The sequence below is a fragment of the Lissotriton helveticus genome, chromosome 2_1 (genome assembly GCF_964261635.1).
Source record: "Lissotriton helveticus chromosome 2_1, aLisHel1.1, whole genome shotgun sequence".
Lineage (NCBI taxonomy): Eukaryota > Metazoa > Chordata > Amphibia > Caudata > Salamandridae > Lissotriton > Lissotriton helveticus.
In genome coordinates this window covers 832,997,880-833,021,344 of record NC_136059.1, presented here as the reverse complement: position 1 = coordinate 833,021,344, position 23,465 = coordinate 832,997,880, and positions in this window count along the sequence as shown.

Sequence of the window (23,465 nt, the reverse complement as noted above, 5' to 3'; positions counted from 1 at the left end):
GGAAAAGGCCTTTGGCGGAGCAATATTGATGTACCCACACATTGCATCTCGATAGGCCGGTTCCTGGCATGCTGGAATCCCGCTGCGGAGGCCGTTGTTGGCCCTTCACGCCTCCCCGCTTGCCCCCCCCTGACTCGGACTGCGCGGTCTGCATATCCCCCTGTCTCCCAGGAAAGCCACACCGCGCACTGGATACTTTACATTAGCGATAGCCCAACACTGACAACCAGCCTCTTTTTTGTTTCTTTCCCTTTGATCTCTTGCATTTTATGTTGTTATCATTTAACATGTTATTGTTGCAGTTTTGAAGAAAGTTATAATGTTCTGAATATTGAATAGTACGATTACTCCTTTGGGCTCGTCCCGATGACTATATGAGTGTATTCCGTTATACTGATTCTATAGCTGTATGGAGATGCACATTACTAGAGGAGCATGAATGAGAATACACCTTTGAAACAAAATCATTGGCCACTGGAACATATGACTAGATGGATTGCGATGCCCTATGTACCTCGCACTTCCTTTGTTTCCTGTGTCCTCTGCGCCTCTCGGCACCTTAGACAATGTGGCACTGTTTTTTTGGGGGGGGATTGTATCTTCCTTATTACTTTTATATGAACCCGCCACTTCTTGGAAGACAGACTTATAGGTATAAGTGCCTTAGGCTACGCATTTTATTTGTAAAATATGGAACATCATTAATACCATTGCAGCGAACTATTGTCTCTATAGTATATTTTTGTATGATTACAACTTGTCAAGATATGTTTTCATTGAAGATAATTTGATATGTTATGCAATCCAAATGAGAAATGCAATAAAAAATATTCAAACAAAAAAATGAGATGGGAAAATGGTATTGCGGATGTCTCTTAGATGTTGACAAGAGTAATGCATTTGATAATCAAAGTGCAATATATTACACTCTGAGTTCCTCATGCATGCATAGTACAGCTGCTGCGCAACGGTATGGATTGCAAATAGCACTGTATTTCTTCAGATGACAGGATTTCAGCATTGTTGTCACTACCACTGTGTGCCTAATCTGAGTGGATGGGTCCCGTCATAGTAGTCAGATTATATTCACTGAGGTTCAACCCATTTCATCAAGACCATAGTTGGTTATCTGCAGGGTGTCGCACATTGTTTTAATCAGACTCATGCACATGTATGTGTACATGCCTCCTCTGGCTGTTTCAATTTGGTCCTGGTAGCTGATTTAAGGCCACAAAGTGATGACACCCTGATTATATATTGACTTTCATGTTCCTACAACACCCACATTATGCATGACCATATTCAAGTTACTGACATGGCAGGCTGTGATAGAGTAAAACGTGTCAGGCAGCACACCAGATGGTAGTAGTGCTGGGAAAGGCCACATGTACTTACTGAGGGAAATATTCACATATAAATTATATTACAGGGTGGAGCAAGCACGTTAGCTGCACCAACCTGCGTCATTCCACAAACACACGAAAGCACCCTGTTCCCAAGGCTATGCCCCAGCCTATTTGTTTTCCCTTGTGCTAGCACAGATAAGAACAGCGAGGCACCAACACAGACATCCTTGCGCCATGGTGCAAGGGGGCCTGAGCTGACACACTGCTGTTCATTTTATAGTGGCTCAGGGGTGAGCACAGGGGTGACACATATTACTGTAAATACTGCCCGTCCATGCATTTTTGCAATGATGCAGCTTGGTGCTAAAAATGTATTTGCATTGACACACTGCACCTATAAACTGTAATTATGCTCCATGATCCTCTGGTGTACATCTCATGTATCCACCACCGCCCCCAGTCATATTTAGTTGAAGGGAAGAGATCTGGTGGATCCCTACCATGGCAGCTGACACCTGTGTGGCTGGAGCATGCATGCCAGAACAGGTGCATACCATGCAGTTTAATCTAGGCGAGTATGGACATGAGTCTTGAAAATGGCATTATGTGTAGGTACTACCCATATCAAACAATCAATCAATCAAGAACATTTGTAAAGCGTGCTACTCACCCGCTAGGGTTTCAAGGCGCTGGGGGGGGGGGGGCTGCTACTGCTCGAAAAGCCAGGTCTTAAGTTGCTTCCTGAAGAGAGATGGTCCTGGGTGAGTCGTAGGTGGGTGGGGAGGGTGTTCCAGGTCTTGGCCGCCAGGTAGGTGAAGGATCTTCCTCCGGTGGTGGTTCTGCGGATCCGTGGGACTGTGGCGAGGGCGAGGCTGGCGGAGCGGAGCTGGCGGGTTGGCGTGTACAACGTGAGGTGGTTGTTGAGGTATTCTGGGCCCAAGTCGTGGAGAGCCTTGTGTGCATGGGTGAGGAGTCTGAACGTGATCCTCTTGCTGACGGGGAGCCAGTGCAGGTCCCTCAGGTGGGCGGAGATGTGGCTGTGTCGGGGGATGTCCAAGACAAGTCGTGCTGAGGCGTTCTGGATGCGCTGGAGTTTTTTCTGTAGTTTGGCGGTGGTCCCAGCGTAGAGGGCGTTCCCGTAGTCCAGACAGCTGGTGACGAGGGCCTGGGTGACCGTTTTCCTGGTTCCAGTGGAGATCCAGCGGAAGATCTTACGGAGCATGCAGAGTGTGTTGAAGCAGGAGGAGGTAACGGCGTTAACTTGCCTGGTCATCATGAGGGAGGAGTCAAGGATGAAGCCCAAGTTGCGTGCCTGGTCCGTGGGCTTGGGTGGGGGGCCCAGAGCAGGGGGCCACCAGGAGTCGTCCCAGGTGGAGATGGATGGACCGAGGATGAGGACTTCCATCTTGTCTGAGTTCAGTTTCAGGCGGCTGAGCTTCATCCAGTCTGCGATGTCTTTCATTCCGTCCTGGAAGCTGGCTCTGGCGGAGGTGGGGTTGTTGGTGAGGGAGAGGATCAGTTGGGTATCGTCGGCGTAGGAGATGATGTTGAGGTTGTGCTTGCGTCCCAAATATCACCCCTCCCCTCAGGTGTGTTGATTCTCCTATGGTATACCACTTCTATGCTATAGATTTGGAGGCCAGGTTAATGTGCATAGCCCAGGTGAGACAGAGGGACATCTTCCATAGACATGTGGTGCAGCACACAGCAAGAAACCATTTTGCTGCACCAAGCTGTGTGAATAAGAAAACGCAGGGTTTCACATTCAGCTGACTAGCACAAATACAGGCATCCTTGAACCTTGATGTAGGGGTTCTTGCTTTGAAGGACGCCTGCTGTTTGTGCATCAATGCAGGCAGTAAGGACAGAAATGTGATGTTTATTGTAGTAACTGCACATTGCTGTTCTTTCCTTTTGATGTAGGATAGCACAGCTAGAAGGATTGGGACACTGCCCTTTGCCAACAAAATATCAAAATGCCTATCCATTGATGTCATGTCAAACCGTAGATGAGGCAGGTGCCTATCTTTTGTCCTGCAGACAGTTCCTCAGAGTGCAGGGACATAGCTGACTGGACTGCACAACAATATATAGTTCCCCTCATTTGCCCTTGTTGGGACTTACCTTGTTGCTGAGGTACTTCGTCATAGGCAGCACTGCCCTGTCTCACAACTCCAAACACCGACTCCTCAGAGATAACTGCGGACACCTGCTCTTCCAGAGGATCCAGCTTGTCCTGGTGCACTGGACTGCCACCTCCAGTCTGCAATGCTGTTTTGAGATTGTTTGAAAGTTTCTTCGCAGATTTGCATTGAGAATCGTATCAGTGCTGGTAACAGTCAATCACTGTCCTCTTGATTTTGGCAAAACAATTTACTTGCTCACTATGGACTGCCATATTGTCTTTTTCCTCACAAATAACACTTTGGAGCTGACGAAGAGCTGGTGTAGGTGCTCCATCACCTCCCTGATCAGTATCTCATTTCCCTTCTGTATAACATGCTCTTCCTCTTCCTCTTTCCCTGGGACTCTGGCTGGTAGTGGAGTTGTTGGGGTTGTTGTCCTGTGCTGTGCTCACTCATGGCAGCTCCACTGCTCCATTGCTGCTTTCAGGTAAGTGTAACTTTTTTGTTTTCCAAATAGTGGCGTTTAGTGTTTTTTTTTTCACTGTTTGCAGAAAAGTGACGTTAGGACAGCTGGCATGTATTTTTTAGCCGCTAATTGGGAAAGCACCACTTTTTGTACCATAGCATGATTTTTTTTACAACTTGACGTACACTTCAGCGTCAGTTTTTTCTGCCACTCGCTCTTCCTAATGCCAAGTAGCTCTGTATTGTAAATACGATGCTAACATGGCATTAGGGTCTGCAGGATATTTCAAGTGGTCCCATATCCTGTGACAATGGGTCTTAGTGGCAGGTCATGTAGATCTTTTTGAATCTTAGGTAACATGTAAAATCCAGGTCTCTTCGGGTTAACCTATGTCAGATATGAACAAGTTGTACTTTTTATCCAACCCAATTCCATGACTTTATTTAGTATGGTTTCTAATGTGGAGATCAGTTGTTGTGTGGGGTCTTGATCTAGTAAAAGATAGGTGGTTGAGTCAGCAATGTGTACTTCAACCTTCTGGTTGTAGGAATTGGGTTGCCACTAAGACCCATAGTCACAGGATGTGGGACCATTTGCGAACCCATCGGCCAATACATCGATCATTTTTGCAGCCTTTTGTCCAGCAGTGGGGTTTATATGTAAAGGGCACCACTCATTTTCTCCAGAAGTTGCAAACGGTCCAGGTGAATGACAACATTATTCTAAGTACTTTGGACGCAAAGGCACTGTCCACCTCCATTCCGCACCTAGGTGGCATGGAGGCAGTAGAATGGGCCTTACTAAAACAACCGGCTATAGGAGCAGACAAAGTGTTCGTGTTGGAGATGTTGCACTTTTGTCTTCACCACAGCTATTTTGCATGGGAGAATCAATACTATTTACAATTGAAAGGCACTCAATGGGCTTTGCTGGGGCCCCAGCATATACTAATACCTATATGGCAAGTTTTGAAGATTCATATATCTACAATGACATTGAATGGACTGAGAATCTGTTGTTATATTGTAGATACATAGACAATATCTTTTTACTATGGAATAATAGTTGGGAACTGCTAGAAACAAACATCACTTAACTGAACTTGGAAGATGAGCACATCCAGTTCACTAGAACCATTAGTAGACAATCATTATCATTTCTGAATTTACTAGTAAATATAGATAAAATACCATTCGGACTGAGGTTTGTCACAAACCGACGGATAAAAATAATGCATTATTATTTACTGGTTTCCATCCTCCTAACTTGATTCACAACCTTCCATTTTTGCAGTTTCTAAGATCTAAAAGGATTTGTTCAGAGGAAACGACTCTACAAAAGAACATCATTATTCTAAAAGAAAGATATGTTCCTAAACGGTACCCAGAGGGTGTTTTAAATTATGCTATTTCAAGAATGGAACGTAGTAAACACGTGATACCCTTCTGAACAATCAACCCAAAACCAAAATGTATTGAAGTTTTCCACTTGTTCCAAACAAATTAAAAGGATCATTAATAATCAATGAGAGATGCTGGAAAATTAAGGTGATTTTAAAGATCTATTCAAGGAGAAACCTTTATTCGCATATAGGAGATCAAGAAATCTGAAAGAAACGTTAACGTACAAACCAGTTGAGATCACTAAAGAGTTTAAAGGTACCCGACGATGCCAAAACTGTGTGCATTGCAACAATATGATTTGTGGAGATGGTGTTCAACAACCATTGACAGGTAAAACGATTAAGTTAAAACATAATGCAGACTGCAATTCTAAAAACTTGATATATGGTATAAAGTGTTCAAGCGGACTACTTTACATAGGCAAAACAGAGAGAAAAATAAAGACTCGTATCTCTGAACACAAGAGCACTATTCGTAACTGTAACACCAAGAGCAGTTTAGAAGTACATTGGATGAAATGTAGACACTCAATAGCCCAATTTAAATTTCAAGTAATTAAGATGGTAGTTCCCGCTCAGGGCAGAGATCTGACTTAAACGTTGTTACAACGGAAATATATTGGATAAGGAAGTTAGAAACCAAGAATCTCAAAGGGGTCAATGACAAAGTGGACCTAGGATGTTTTATGTAACATTTTACCAGGATGTGGTTGTTTAGGTGCTGGTATTAATTGTCTACATACAGTATGTTGTACAACATTGTAATGTGAGCACATTGTTTTTCTGATACACTGCCAAGGTTAAATATTTTTTTTCAGCATGTGTGTATCTGTTTCCTTTCTCTTCTGAGCTATGTATGTTGGGGTTCTGCACTTTTGGCACTTAGTAACAAGGCGTTTTTTGAACATTGCACTTTAGCAATCCAGTAGTTATCGTCATTTTTACTATGGATTTTAAAGTAATGGGCACCCGGTTTGTGTTCAGAGCAGTCCAAGCACCTCGGTTTAACTTATATTATGGGCTTTTACAGGATTGCCTACTCGGTTCTAATATGGCGCTCAATATCAAAGGGTTGAGGTTGAGCGAGCAGTCCGCTTTTTATAGCTTTGTTTTTGATATAACGTCATACGTGTAGGAAACAGTATGCGTCTCTCGATTGAAGAGAGTACGGGACCAGAGGATTGTTTAACTTTTGAAGCAAGGAGGTTTCTGTTTTTGAAAAGGTGAGACTATCTTTATGTAGGTAGCTTAGGACATGCAAATACGGTGGTGTTTGGCGCAGGGGTTTTAATGATATCTTATGGCTATTGCAGGTATCGAACTTCACAGGTCTTCAAACAGACACGATTACCTTACGTGAACCAGCCTGATGAGGCTGATGAGGTTGGTGTTCCTCTTTGGTGCTTGTACTGGGAGGAACGGGATGTACGAGTATGGACTCATGGTTTTATACTGGTTGTACATTTTCCTCTAGGATGTATTACATGTGGATTGATATCAGGCACAGGATATTCAGTAAGTCAGTGTGTTATCACAAATGCGGCAGTTTAGGACACCGGATTTGTGTTGGTGAAGGCTATTTCTTTTAATTTAACGGTCTTTTTCACTCGAGCACTTTTGGTGAATGGTTGGTTCTTTATCTTTATCTTTCTTTTTTCTTGGGAGTCTCTTCCCAAGATGATAAGGCAGTATCACGGTCATCAGAAATGTTTTATTGATGTGCTTTTGCCTTTAATGTGTTATTTTCGTTTTTCATGTAAGAACTTTGGGGACATTTTTTTGGGGTAAATTGAAGGACATGTTTCCCTGCGGGTTATGTTAAATGAGAATACTGTTTGTATTGTTTACAGAAATTATCCCCTGAAGAAGTGCCAATGGGGCCCGAAATGCATTGGGCGGGCATCAAAAGGAACACATTCATGGATTGAATTGAAAAGAAAAAAAGAAATAGGATTGTTCTAAAAAGTTTTTTCTGTGATTAAAACTGATTATATTTTCCGTGTGTATTAAGAACACGTTTATGGTTTTATGGTGCTTACTTTCATGGTGTTTTAGTATCACAATATTGATTGTTTATGTGAATATTTATAAGCAATTTTTATAAAGTGTTTAGCAACAGCATATAGGTTACTGTGCACAGAGGTCAAGTTTCCAAACTTGAATAATGTTGTGATGTTTCTAATGGCATGATTAGGCAGCATGCCAGCCTCCATAGCACACCAAATTTAAGTTATTTGTAACTAACAAGAGAGTAAGAAAAACACAGGAATGCCCATCTATCCCAATATAAGTCCCAGTAAATAATACCAGAAGGTATTTAATGATAAACATGCACATGCAGTGGTTGGCTCTGAATAGAATAGTGAACACTAATATACACAATACAGTAGGCAAGTGGACATCCATGACACACACAACATGTAATATAGAACTTTAGTGCAGATATGATGTGGAACCCTACCAGTGCAGAGATTTCAGAAGTGGACTAATTGGTTGACATAGGTGCCACAAGGAAATCCAAGACGAAATTCCACATGAACCAGGTGAAGCCATAATTCTGAAACACATCCTTGCAACGGCAGAACAGAATGAGGAAGACCGTGAGCAAATCCCTGACATATTTCACAGTGATGTGAAGGATGACTCGGTAGAAGGAGTATAGCTTGACTCTGAACTAACTCCTCAGCAGCAAGAGGAGTGTAAAGAAGCTTTGGGATGATGTTTCCATCTCTTCACTCTTACCCCAGGAGTGACACCCGTTATAGAGGATAACATAGACTGAGGGTATAATTTGCCCAAATAATGCAGTATGTACAAGATGTTGTACCGAGCCCAAGAACACATCAAGGCAAAAGTTGCTAAAACAGTGAGTAACTATTCTCATAGTTTATGGGTCAGTTGGAAGGTGTTGAGAACAGTCTACAGACCTACGCGTTTTTTGAGAGCCTTTTTAGTACTCGCAAGTTATTATATGAACGATGTAGCCAACTATTGGACCATAGATGTACCAGATACAACCCTTATATCCAAGAAACAGCATAGGAAGTGATCTGTACAGAGGAGTGTCAGAAGTCTTTTAAGTATCTGAAGGTGGCGCTATACAATGCACCTGTATTGATGGCACCTGACTGCAGCCAACCCTTCATTGTGCAGACTGATCCCTCAGAAAAGGCATTCCTGGCTCAACTCGATGACAACTTAAGAGACCATCCAATGGCATTTATTAGTGTCATGCTGCTTCTTAAGGAACAGAACTGGACTGTCGTTGAGAACGAGTGCTATGTGATACTATGGCACCTCAGAATAAAAAAAAAAGATTTACCATTAGGTTCCAACCTTACTTGTTTGGTGTCACATTTGTGACCCAGATAAATCGCAAGCCAAATCCCAAGTTTCTGTGATTACTAGCCTAGATTCCACTGTGGAACACAAATGCAGTCTGGTACATGGGAGTGAAGATGGAATTTCGCACCAGTTTTACTGATCTGATGTATGAACTTCTTCAACAGTGGAGTGAGATTCTGGTTAGTCTGATCTGGTGAGTCATCTTTTGGGAAGGAAATGTCCCTCTGCATGTAAAGGTTGTGTACCCATGGCATGAGTGTCCCAACTACAAGCAAATCTGGTATGCTAATGTAATCTTGGCCTAGGTACACATGATAGCCTACATGTGGAATGCAGTGCTAAGCCCGTTATTGACATTGAGGCCCGGAGCCAGGCTCTGAAGTCATGGAGGGCTGCCAAAAGTGTTACTCACTGTGAAGGCTGGCGTAGCAGTATTCTCAACCTGCACTGAGGTAACGACATGACAGTGACATGACATACTGCAACAAGGGGCAATGCATCCATGCGAACAGAGTCACAGGACAGTTGTCCTAACATGTGGAACATACACTGGGCAACACCAACACGACAAGTTTTTGTGGTAAACTAACTGAACTGTGCCCGAAGGTGGATGTGAGTAACCAGACACATTCTAATGCACACAGTGAGGCTGCAATCCACCACAGAGTCCATGGTTGTGACCTCTAACACAATGTCAAACCATGGTATATGCAATGTTGCAGTGTCAATGTCTACACACATTGATGCATTCACCAGAGTCGACAACTACAACAGATGACTGCCAGATGGGGTGACTATCCTGTCGTGGGAGTGGGCCTACATGTAATGAGAAACATGATGTTGTTGCATGTATGCATGGTCTAACAACATGCGCATGAACATGTACCACACATTAGAAACCATACCAACGCTAAACGGCCTCATATGAGTCCTTACCCAAATTTACTTTTCAACATGTCCATGCAGGCTCCGTTGATTCGGCTGACGTTGCAATCATGATGAGCAATAGCAGGCTGACCACGATGACACCAACGGACAATAGGCAGGGCGAGCTGGGGATGAGAGGCACACAAGGGGTCAAGTTCCGTATGATGTCATTCTGACATAGTCCTGTTGAATAGCCTGATGTAGTATTACACCTGTACATTCCAAGTACACACATAGCACATACGTGTGTGTCATTACACCCGCACCTATGTGACACTGCACAACAAACATCCAAGTGACATTGCATACAGTCAGTTGCATACACATTATGCCAAGCATGCACCTCTATAGTACATTTATTACCAAAATGCAACTGTTAGCTCACTACGATTCCATCATATGTCTTCCTGCCCAAGTACAGTGAGTGGTGGCAAAGAAGAACCATGCTGTAGTGATCAGTAGCTTAACAGATCTTTTTACCTGATCAAGGATATCAGCATCATGTATGCAGGGCCACTCAATTAAAGTTCTACTCATGTGTAATCATCAGACCTTATATTGGCATTCCGTCAAGAATATCAAGTGCATGTATGCTGTATGATAGCCGCAGACCTCCATATTGTTTGCAAGTGTAAATGTATGCTGATATGTGCGAGGAGCCATCACCTTGCACAATCTACCAATCTGTACTGCAGACAAAAATGAGCTGTGGAAAGGTAAAAGTGTTTTCTAAACATTCCCTATCTGGAAAATACTGCATAAAAGTGAGTCCCAAACATACACACCTCTTCCAGTTTGATTGCTGCAGTGCCTGCCGAGGACAAAAGACCCTGTTTTAGAGGACTGGTATTGCTGATAGCCACTTTCCCGAAGGTGAGGGGCCATCACCTAGTTTTTGCAAGCCTTTTTAGAAGTAGCTATGGATCTAACAGCACCCTGAAAGCTGATTTCTGGTTGCAGAACTCTAACTGCATCCCAGATACCTAGTCCATAGGGAGTAGAACGAGCAATGCCAACAGAAAGACACACATATTTGGTGCTGGCTTTACCTTTGTTGCACCTCAGGCCTTACATTGATGCCCCGGTTCAAAGGCGGAAGATCCTCCTATTACAACTACTGAAACTACTGGAGAAGTCTGCTGTTGCTATTTTTGTTGCATTGTTGCTGTGCTAGCCAGTGGGACTCCCTGAATGAGCAACAGCTCAACCTGTGCCTCGTCCACTGGCACACCTATGCTTGATAATCCTAATTGCACACGACATCAAGTACTCCCATGAATCTTTAGGACATTGTAAACATTTACTTAGTGTTTAGTTGTGCTCTTTATCAAAGATTACTATCTCTGCACAAGAACTAAATAGGCATTTACTCTGGAATTACCTATTGGTCGCAAAACACTAAAAAGCAGTTCCACTGCAGCATATTGATCCTACACAAGAGTTTTAATGGCGATTACTTCCATGCTCCTATTCTGTGGAGAAACCTGGAGACCATGTAGTACATTCAAGGTAATTGATTTACTCTAAATGCGCTCTATTATGTTCTGCTGTGATTGAAACTTGTATCGTTATCTAAAAATACAGCAGTTTTACTCCTGTTTGGAAAATCGATGCAACACACCAAAGTTATATGCAGCTCCAATTTATTCCATCAAAATGCTGCCATAACACGGTTTGGCTGCCAACACAGCCTTAATCACACAGCGGAGCACCATATTGCAACATCACTTTTAGAGTGCACGAGTTGACATAAACACATGACATACTATGTCCAGCCGACAGTTTCTAAATAATAATTATGGACCCTTCACCATAAATGTCTGAGAAAATTAACAAAATATCTTGATCAGAGCTAAATCAAATCGGTTCACATTGAAACTGAAAATGAAATACAAATTCTAATATTAAGGCACCATGCTAAGGGACATGCATACTGACGTTGCCAAGTACACATAGAATTATGCATACCTAGATTGCAATGTGACTCAGCATAGGTTTACAACATATAATAGTTCCTATAAATTCCAACCTTTTATTCAATTTCTATAAACTATTATAATCAAAAGCAACGACAATATCTCCATTACTGTTTTTTGTCCCATGATCAAATCAACATATATACATAACAGCTCAACTAATGAATTCTGCCAATCAAGAAATCCTGCCCTGGTAGGCCTATCGTATTGGTGCTGAGAGCAACATCTGACCCATTCATGTTATTGTTCTCAAATGCATAGCTAACAATATATATCTTTGTATACAAAACGTTATAAACAATTCCGTGTACCCACAATCGAGAGTGCTTGTGCATGTCATTTCCAAGATTTTCCAGCTCCAGACAATTGAGAGAAATTGAAAGATTAATCTAAATTGCAGGTGTGTGTGTGTGTGTGTAAATACTTCTCTGTATTCATGCGATTAGCTATTTTAGCCCACATAAATCTCTTCTTCTGTCGCCACCCCTGATATTTCTCAGTAAGGAGTCCATGACAAAATATTGTAACAGCCAATTATTACCTTGATGCTTGTCTACAAATTGATGGGCTACCAGATAACTTTGAATTTTGTTCCTAATGGCATGTATATGCTGAAGAATCATTTTATACACTTGTAAGATTGTGCTCCCCATGGACATCAATTTGCAAGGACAAATGAAAAAGTATACCCCATTTTCACTCTTACAATGAAAACTACATTTGATCTTTCTCGGATTACTAGACACCTTTCTTGGAGTATCACAAGTACTAGAAATATCTAAAAATACATTAGTTGGGCTGAATATGACTTTATGGCTACTATTGTGTGACTAATTCTGTTCTGAGTCCCTACACCCCTGACCTGTCTTCGACTGCTTTTGGTCACAACCATGAGAGTCGTGTGGAAAGGGTGTACTTGGTCCAGATTGCCGAACCACATTAGGATGGTGGCAAAAAGCCTCAACCACCACTACTGGGGCCCAATAGCCCCATATATGCTATGTGGTCTCGTAAACAGGGTCTGCCAATAATAATTATACATGAACTAGTGGGTTGCTAAATATGAAATACATGCTTTGTTATTGCCATGACATTTCTGTCTTAATTGAAATATTTAAATTGGACTTTTTCTTATCATAGAAAGTTAATTCAAGGAAATGTGTTGCCCTGCAGATCACAGTACCTTCAAGTGCTGATCCTCTAAACAGAAAGGGAGAAGAAGGAGTCCTAACCTTTTGTGATGCCTTGACTATTGCGGCTTTAACTGAATTTGAAAAGAGCATCTCTGAAAATTCAAATTTGTAGATGCCCCATTTCCCTACGTGGAGCATTACTGTTGCTGTATCGTGCACCAGATAGATGGAAGGCTTCATAGAAACTTTCAAAACTTTTGCGAACTGTTAATTTAAAGGCTTCTCACTTCTTTTTACTGGATGATGTTACTTGCATGTAGAAGGTCCAGCCAATGCTCAATATACATTTTTAGTTAACCACTTTGAGGACTTTGGTTGCGATCAGAAGTCACCACTACCAGCATAATGCATTCTGTGGGCCACAGTTTTTGCTGCAGACAGGTTGGCACAACATCTCCTAATTTAACTCATGGTGCAGATGGGGTAACATGTTATGAATGTTGTCCATTTGAGAAAAAAGGAATATAGATAAAAATAGGATAGATATAGCTAGTATTGACATTTTGACAACAATGTGGCACAAATTGGGCTCACAGGCAGCAAAACAAGATATTAGGAGCCTTCAATATTTCAAGGATATAATTTCTAATGTGTTTCTTGAATTTCTCCTTTGTAATCTCAATATGTTTTTTTCATACATATGTTTCAAATATACAACAACAGTTTGAAAATTCTCTACAAAAATATAATGTGTGGTTTAGCTAAGAAACAAAAATACGAGGGTTGCCAAAGCGGCAAGCTCAGAAACGATTGGCAAAAAGAGGTCCGTACCACATGCAAACCCCAATTAAAAAGTGATAAAAAAAGTTTGATGAAGCAAAACCTACCTTTCTGGCCTCAAAAATATCTCAAGCTCCCAGCTCTATACTTTCAATTGTTATAAACTTTACTATTGCAACTAAGCTAAATAGTGAGGGAAGATCCTCACAAGAACTGTGGTAAATTAGCAGAGGCGGCTCCGCTGTTATGGCGGAGGAGTGTCAGCCCCTCCAAAAATGGCAGGAATGGAAAAATAAAATGATAATTAACACTCGTTTTTTTTTTCCTTTCCTGCTGACCGTTAAGCCTTGGGGGCGGAACTTTGGAGTGACAGGCACTAAGGTGAGTAGTAGTGCACTCCCATCACAAGCATGATGGTTTGGCTGGACGTCTATGGCACGTCAAACCATCATATGCAGTGAAAGCTCTCTCCAACCCTAAACGCAGCTGTGCTGGAGAGAGCAGGCACAGACTCACGGTCAGTCCTCGAGTGCAAATCGAGGGTGCTCAGGCCAATCCCGAAGCTGCTCTCATGCATGAGAGCAGCTTCAGGATTGACTGCAGGGCATTCTGTGAGACTGCACCTTCCAGCAGTGAAGATGAGCAGAAGAGTGTGACGGCTGAAGAGCAGAAGAGTGCCACGGGGATGGCTGCAGGAAAGTTTTTATTTTATATTACCTGTGACCCTTATGCCCCCCAGCTTCACCTGACCTCCACTCCTCCGCCCACCCTGCCGCTCGTCTAGCACACCAGCCGCTATTGTAAATTAGGGTCCCCTTTCCTGGAGAAAAGTACTTTGATTTATAAAACTATTTAAGTAAATAAGGCAACAAATAATCTCCCAGTCATAGCAGAGATTTATGAAGCCACACAAAGCCATCTTGCATGGCCATGAGTGGCAACCTAAATCTCGAGTAATGCAAGAGAGTACAAATTGCTGTGATGTACTACTCTGTGTCAGTGAGGCGTTCCCATGTAACATTCATGTATTTTGAAGCATTCCTAGATTTACCAGAAGAGGTAGTCCTGGGAATGTGCCAAAAAACGAGAAATATGTTTATTTCTCCTCATTTTTCCTCTCTCACCACAGAGAATTCCAGGGATGCATAGTCTGAAATCAACCTTATGCCTTTTTTTAACTGACTTCCAGACTCTCCTTTCCCCTTTCTCTTTCTTTTACAGGTTCTTGCTTTCTGCCTTTATGAAAGTTTTTCTGTCTTTCTCTTTCTCATTCTTTCTCCGTTGTGCATTTTCCCTCTCTTGCTCTCGGGAAAAGTTGAATGAGGAAAAATAAATGCAAGTCCTCAAAAGATGGGTGCTGATGGTCCCCACCAGCCCCAAAAATGAGTGCAGTGGGCCCCATCATCACTCATAATTCTGTAAGTCTCTACTTCCTCCAGTGCTGATTTTCTGTCTGAGACCTTTAAACTCCCTTCGAGTTTTACTGCAATTATTAACCTCTAACTAACTTAACTTCCTAATGAACCTTTATTTTCCTGGCTTGGCTTGTCCAGGCAGGAGCTTGCCTACATGTTCCCTTTCAGCCTGGTTTGCTGCTGTCAACAATAATAAACTTTGATAAACAATACCAACTTCTTGCACAATTGCCACCCAGAAAAAGTCCCTGTCCAAATGTTTTCTGCCACTTCACCTCTTGCTAACAAATATGCATAACCTTAGCCAGTGCCTCTCTCACCTGTACCAAAAATAATCCCATCCTAAAAGAAGACAAGTGGATTCCGTCCCCACAAAAAACTCATGATGCACATAGATAAGCTCTGAATGCTCGATTCTGCTATTGCCCTGTTCCCTGCAAAAGTCTTGCATCTCCATATTTATCTTCCTCATGGCTCTATCTATGGCTGCTGTCCTGAGGGCACCATGCCACACTTTCCTGAGGACAAACTCCATTCAAATTAGATGACACCCTGAACACTGATGGTGAATCTCTTTCAAGTCTTCCTTCATAGCTTTCATCGATGCCAGACGTTTTTCCAAAACCAAATCATTCTCACCTATGTGGAAGCACAAGGCTCTCACTGCAGCGACCACTTACCAATAACCTGTACAAACAGGGTAAAAGCTCCCTCCAATCCATGCCAGTGCACATAATACATATTGGAGTTTAGGCCCTGATATGCACTGTGGCTGTTGTGTCTTGCCTGCCTTTCTGCCCTTATCGTGAAAGATTGCCCCATGATCAACAAGGCCAACCCGGAGGACTCCAGGCTGGGAACAGAACCTGGAAAAGTCACAAAAACAGACAAGTGACATCTAGAAAAGGATTAACAGTCACCATCCCCTCGCTAACATAACGCTGAATACAGTCTGAAGACCATCTACCCTGGCCCATAGTACTCTCCCTACTCCAACCTCTTCACCTGCTTCTGTTGCCATACCAATGAGGAATTAATATGTGCCTTATTATCTGGCATCTAGGCCTAATTGAAATAGCGCTGTGCTCAAGAAGGCCAGCAGCTATAATGCTGTTAATGTCCTGCGTACTCATGCTAAAAGACTCTACCCCTTCCCCACTCATTCTGCATTCACAGAGTCATCCCCCAGCGAACTATTCAATACCTGTCAATTGGATAGGACCTGAGCAATGTGGCCTTATCCTGACCCATCTGATCAATATTTGACCTGCGTAGCCAAACTTGAAGATCTTCATCCTACCAGTGTAAGTCCTCCCAAAGCGTCCTCTGCCCACCTTAACACTCTAATAGCACAGATACTCAGAATGCGCCAAAGAATGTCCATGCCATCAGAGTGGAGAACAACACCGTTTCATCGGCGCCCCAGCAAATCCAAGGCAATTCTAACAGACACAAACGCAACAGACTCAACATCAGTGGCTTCCTTTTTGGTCTTACCCAACCTACCTCACTAGCTCAACCTTCCAGCATACGTCTCCCCAGTTCCCTGCTCAAAGGCGCATAACGCCACAGAAGCTTAGCCATAAATGCAATGCACCCCAGTTTCACCAGATCGTGACCGTCCTTTCTCTCACAATATCCATATGAATTGAACTACGTGTTCTGTTCTAGCCAAGTCTTGTGTTTCCTACATGCCCCACTAGCTAAAAACTCTGACCAGGCCTGATCAGGTCCTCGGAGAAGCCAGAAACGACCATACCACCAACTGGTGGCTCCTCTGTTCCCTATAGTCCAAAGCTGCTAAGGAATCACGGTTCTGACACTTTCCACCTCTGTAGTCAGCTCTGAAATCTCTTCCACTGCGAATGAGGCAAGGCATCCACACCAAGCACATGACGTGCTCTCAAAGCAATGTCATGATCCAAGCACCCAGCATGATAACCCTGCAGCAGTTTCAATGCCTGTATATTCCTGGCTGACTGCTGGATTAACCACTTGCAACACTGACAGGTTGTCTACTCTGAACAACACTCTCATGTGTGCCAATTGCTCCCCAGAAGGTCACTGCCACCACCAAGGGAAAGAATTCATAAAATGCAATCACACTCTCGCCCGCTTCCATTTCAGTGGCCATTCTTCTGCACACCATTTTCCCTGCCAATACAACCCAAATCCCGGTCCCACACCAGCATCTGAAAAGACCTGTGCATCCCATTCCACCTCCTTCAATTCCACTAATGACACATCCTTAAATCTTCTTTGACTTCTGACGATAGTCTCACATGATGAAGCGGCAATGGCAAGCCAGATAGGAACAAACCCGATCTCCTACAGGATGTCCTTCCACTCTCACAACCCTGCAGGCAAAGTTCAAATGTCCCAAGAGCACCTAGACCTCATTAACCATTACTTTGGCCCTAGACAGCATAGCAACTAATAGCAGCTGCATTGTCAATTGCATTTTTTTCCATATATCCTCTGGCAAGTGGGCTTCCATGGCCGCACCAATTTCAAAGCCTAGGACAAAAGCACCATACAGGCTTCAACTGTCTTTTCCGGTGCCAGTAGCGCCCAAGGTCCCCCATTAGCTCCTGAAAAACTTACCAGTATTCACTGGCCGTCAATAGAACCGGGGTTGCCCACCAAAAATAAATCATTCAAATATGATGTGACATGCTCATTCCCTGTCTGCCAAGAAAACAACCAATGTAGGAATATACTGAAACACTCAACGAAAGCACAAGATATCAAACATCCCATGGGTAGCGATTTGTCATCATACCACTAGCCCTCAAACTGGATATAAAAATCGGCAGGGTGCATTGGCAACAAATGGAAAGAGGACTTTATGTTGCTTTTCCATAAGTGCTCCCTGTCTGACTCATTGACCAAGGCTAGAGAAATGGATACAGATGAATATGACACAGATACCTGCTTCCCGGGATAAAGTAATTAACTGGATTTCCTCCCGGCCATGATAAGTGTTGAATCAACCTGAATTGCCCTTTCTATTTTTCTGAAACCACTTCAATAGTGGACACAATCAGATGCTCAATAGGCTAATCCTCAAATGACCCCCACTTCTGACCACCAGCATGAGCTGACTGGCCTCTTAATCTGCCTTGCTCGCTCTACGACTGCCTTCCCCAATGGGACTGACCTACTATTCTGCTCAACTCTTTGCAACCTCTTCCTATCTTCCAGTCCCTTGATGACCCCCTGTTTTCTCCGACTCACTCTTGCATACATTTTCAGGGGGGTCTACCTCAGCCCTGCACCTGGCCCAGCCCCCTTGTTCATACCCTTTCTCACCCTTCGGCCCTTCCTCTTTGCTCCAGTCAAGCATATATGCCGCAATTGCTGTGGCCGGGTCCTTAGCGGCCCCTGGCTTCGATGCCCTTCTATGTCTTTGTCTCCCCCTTCAGAGCCACTGCCCTTCCATTATGGGCCTGGATCTTCCCATTCCAATCCAGCCCTTCTGGCGTCAGTATTAGCCCCTTACTCATTATCTACCTCCCAGCTCCTGGCAGCCCCATATGCGCCCCTCCCTCCACCCGATTCCTCATTCATGCTCCGAAAGTAAATGGAGGCCTCTGCGGCCTATTTGCAGTCATCCACACCTGCTCTTCCCTTTCCCTGCCACTGTGCTAGCTTTTGTGGCCTAGCCCACTGCCACACACACGCAAGGCCTCTTCACCATTTGGGGCCGACTCGCGCTACTGTACAACGACATCGCAGGTCCATCCCCCACTTTGGGACTTCTTGTGGTGCATGGCTACAGCGCCTCCAGCCATACCAAGCTGCACAAACACCAGGGCCATCCCACGGTCCGCATCACTCCCTTTAGGAACCACTTTCCTGATGTGGGAGTGGCCTGCAGGCTTACCGGTTTTTCTGCCATACTGGGTGTCAAGTGCTGCGATGCACATGCAAGCACCGCAGCCGTTAAGAATCTGGTGGCCAACCCTCAGCTGGAGTTCTGCCACCAAAAAAAATGAAGCGCCCGCCTCCTCCAACAGCTGCAATACCTGGGAAACTGTGTTGGCATCAGGTATATCAGATATACACAGGTAAGGAACCTAAGCTAACTACCTCAGGAAAATCACTAAGGGGCCTATTTATGGGCTCTTGAGTCACTTTTATCGCCTCCAGTGCATCACTTTTTGTGGCGCACCAATGGTGTAAAAAATGCGCCATGTTGCACAATATTTACAAAGTGACGCATCTAAGTAGATGCGTCACTTTGTAAACCCCTGCACCATATTATATCTGCGCCAGGTATAATGTATGCAGGGGGGCTGTTCAGACACAAGAAAGGGTTGTAGACGTGACGCAGTGAAATCTATAACATGTCAGAGCTCCACTTCTAGGATGCAAATGTGTCATTATTTTATGCCTGCCTCATGGCAGGCGTAAGACTGACACAGGCACATTTAACGTGGGACTTACCCATGTGTAATGACCCATTGCTGGAGTTGCATCGCTTTTGTGACACACTCCAGCAATGCGTCATTTTTGCACCTACAGATTCGCCAGAAATACTGTAGTATCTGTAACTCCTTCCGACTTGATGCGTCATACTGTAAATATGACGCATCATTGGTGTCGCAAGTAGGGCGCAATGAAAAGTGATGCATCTCTGTTTTCTCGTAGTGGTGTGTCACTTTTCATAAATGAGGATCAAATGTTTTCTTCCAGCCACCATGTTACCAGGACAAAATGATGCCTGTTGACCTAGAATGTCTGACTATATATCTTGGGGTACGAATGTAGCTCAAACCAGCTCAACCCCAAGCAGTCATCAGACTTCTCCATTTCACCAGTATTCCAGTGGGGGGGCAGACCTTCCTGTGGTCGGCTGCCCCCAAAGACCCCCTGGAGTGGACGGTGGCACTCGGGTATATAAGCTTACATTAACAAATCTCAAAATCAGAAGTCATCCCGCCAGCAGGATACTGCAGTAAATATTAATTTACTATTATTTCCCTCTAATAAATCAAACACCTTAGCCGTTAAATAAAAAGTAAATTATTTTAATACATCATAGCACTTCACTTTTCTTATTGTTTTTTTTCACTCGCGTCAGCGTTTGTCTAAAATAACTAATCATTGTGGCCCAGATGTAGGTAAAATAGATTTACCGATTTTTAATTACCGAATCCTACCGATTCGGTAATTAAAAATCGGTAAATCTAAGGGGTGGATATGTAGGAACATCCAGATGTTCCTTTTACCGAATCGGTAAATATCTGTATTTACCGATTCGGTAAATACCGACCGGTAATGCCCCATTCATTCCTATGGGCTTTGAAGCCCATAGGAATGAATGGGGCATTACCGGTCGGTATTTACCGAAGCGGTAAATACCGATTTTGACAAGGGTGCAGGGGGTGTCACTTTGACACCCTCTAGCACCCCCAAAAAAGATTCGGGGGCCATGTGGCAGGCATACCTGCCCTAAGGGCAGGTCTGCCTGTCATATGCCACAGGTGTGCATGCACACATGTGCATGCACACCGGAATCGGTTTTTTACCATGAAGTTGGATTTCATGGTAAAATACCGATTCTGTAAGGCTTGTGGGACTCAGAAGAGTCCCACCTACATCTCATTGTTACCGAATCGGTAAAAATACCGATTCGGTATTTTACAGATTCGGTAAATTTACCGATCGGTAAATTTACCGAATCTGTAAAATATGTGGCCCTACATACCATTTTGTGAATTTCGGTCGGTAACGGCCGAAAATACCGATTTTCGGCCGTTACCGACCGACCTACATCCGGCCCTGTGTGCCTAAAGAGCAAAAATATCTTTTTAGAGGCTCTCTTGCTAGATTAGTGTTCCTGTCTTGCAACAAAAGGCACTAATGAAGTCAAAATGAGGTGAGGGCTAAGCATAGTATAGACTCCATAGATGTCTGTTTCACATTTGATTCTCAGCCATTCTCTCATAATTAGGATATTTCCAAGCGGTAAATGATTCTGAAAGATGCAAACATCTAAGGAATTGCCACAGTTTAATTTGCTGATTAGACCCCTCAGAAACAACACCATATGTTTCTTTTTGGAAATCACTGTGGCATCGAAATTGGCCTGTTTTGATTACCGTATTTCAAATAGCTTGCCATTATATTGTTCTTTGTCAGTTTAAGCAGCATAAATAATCCCCTTGACATGCCAATTATATGAGCTGTTTCTGTGGCGTGTAACCTGTCTGAAAAATGAAAAGTGGGCCTCTTGGCAAATAATTACAACAGTGTAAGGTATCTGGATTTTATTGCACACTAGAGGACACATGGAACATTCAAAGAGCTCTTCTTGCAATCTTCAGCAGTGAGACAGAAGCAAAAAAAGTATACCCAATGAGAGTATTCACGTCCACATGACATATTCTTTCCTTTTTCAGCAAATTAAACAATTAATTAAACTTAGTGCACAGATTCACAAAGATTTTGCAACGGATTTGCGTTACTTTTTTAACATAAACCTGACACTACTTCCAGGTTGGTATTTAAACATCAAAGTTAATGGTAATTTGCATTAATTTGTAAAAAAGTAACACAACACAGTGCAATGCGCTGCCTTGCATTACTTTGCATCAAGGAGGCTTTCCATTTGTGGTGGAGGGGAATTCCCATACATCCACCTATGTATTTTGAAGCAAATCTATATCTATATACACTTGCCACATGGTGTTACTACAGAATCCTGGTCCTCTCGGTGGCTGGCATAACCAGGAGAAATATTTTATTACTCCTGCTTCTTCCTCTTTCAGTGTGTTCTGAATTCTTCGGCATACACACGAAGAGGAACTTGCCCTTCAGTATACCTTTTTTTACAGGAAGGAATGCCTTCCTGTACAAAACATATAATGATCACTGTGGTGCAAAGGTGCCTGTGTTGGCGTATGGTTGGACTAAGTGTGTCAGTGAAGGGAGAGAACATAACTGCGCCACTTCTTTGTGGATTAGGGGCAGTTCTGCTCTCTCTAGTTGATGCAATGCAGCACTGCAACTTTGTTTGTTACAATGTGTTGTGCCAAAGCTTTGTAGGTCTGGGCCTGGATTTATTGGTAGCATAAAATGTGCAATATGCTTATTCAAATGCTATGTTTATTCAAATTCAACGGGTGAATTACCTTTACAAATAAATTATACAAAACATTTTTCCTTAAAAAAGCAATATATCTCCCATAAAATCCACGTCATTTTATGCAAATTAATTTGACTTTAAAAGTACTTCCTTATGGGGCAAAAGTTTTTGCCTTATTTATACCCACAGAATGCCATACACATATTTCTAATACTTTTTGTCTAAGATGTGACTACCAAGGTGCAAATGTGGGTACTTCTAAGGGGTAGGTCTGAACAACTGGGGCTATTTACTTAAAAATAGGTGTGTCAATTGAAAAACAAAGGAGTGACACATATAGGGTAATGCGAATCCATTAACGCGCCAACAAAAGTGCATGGAGGAAACCTCGTTCACAATAGGGATCACCCAACCCTCCAAAAGTACTTTTTCAAGTCATTCATTCAGTCTCAAACTTTATTTTGCAACGTTTCCATTGCTTATAAAGGACATAAATTGCAATAAATAAAATACATAAACCAAATCCAGTAATTCTGTTGGTCCCCTGACTCACCCCAACTCCTCACTCCTGCCCACTTCTCCCCTTACTATACAGCCCACAGATTTAGTCTTATCGCTACATCAGGGAGCTACCTGTTCACCCGTTCAAGCAAGAAATCCTATTCCTACTGACAACACAAATCTAAGTATAAGCAGTTGTGACAGTAGCCCAGTTCGAGACTGTGAGTCCTGTAATAATAATAATTTACTTTTGACAAAAATATGGGACATAGTTAGAACTCTATTAAAACCATTAGAGCAGTCTCTCCAGCTGATTGAAAAGCAGTTAGCACAACTAACACTAGCCTCGAAAACGATAAAAGACACCAATACAGGCCAAGCTATCGTCCCCAAACCTAACCCCAAACCTAACCCCATAACCCCCAAGGTAGGCTTGGCACCGTTGAAACCATCCATTGTGACTTCAACGGTGCCGCAAAAAAACCCACCAACAACAGGGACTAAGGGTACTGTACCACCTAAAGTACCCTTGTCCCTACCTACCCCTGCTCCTACTCAAACAAAGCCACCTGAAGTCTTTAACCCCATCCCGAGAACTAGAAAAAGGAGTTACCCGATTCATCTTCCCCCAGAAGCATCCCCATATGTGGTGATCATGACCGGCGTCCCTGAACTAACTGATAATTTGGATGAACCGGAGTGGTCACTGAAAAACAAAGTGATCCATTGGTTATCCACTGATAGACCTCTTCCACCCTTTTTGGATAATAGACTCACCACAGTTCGAAGGGTTCCCTGGTTGGGCACTGAGCCCAAAAACATCCAGGGCGATTGTGTTATTGTGAATTTTGTAGATCCAAACACAGTTGAGCATATTTGCTCCTGGGGTGATTATTTAACCATTGAAGGGATAGCCACCAATAGATTGTCATATTTCTATCCTCCTGCTTCCCGG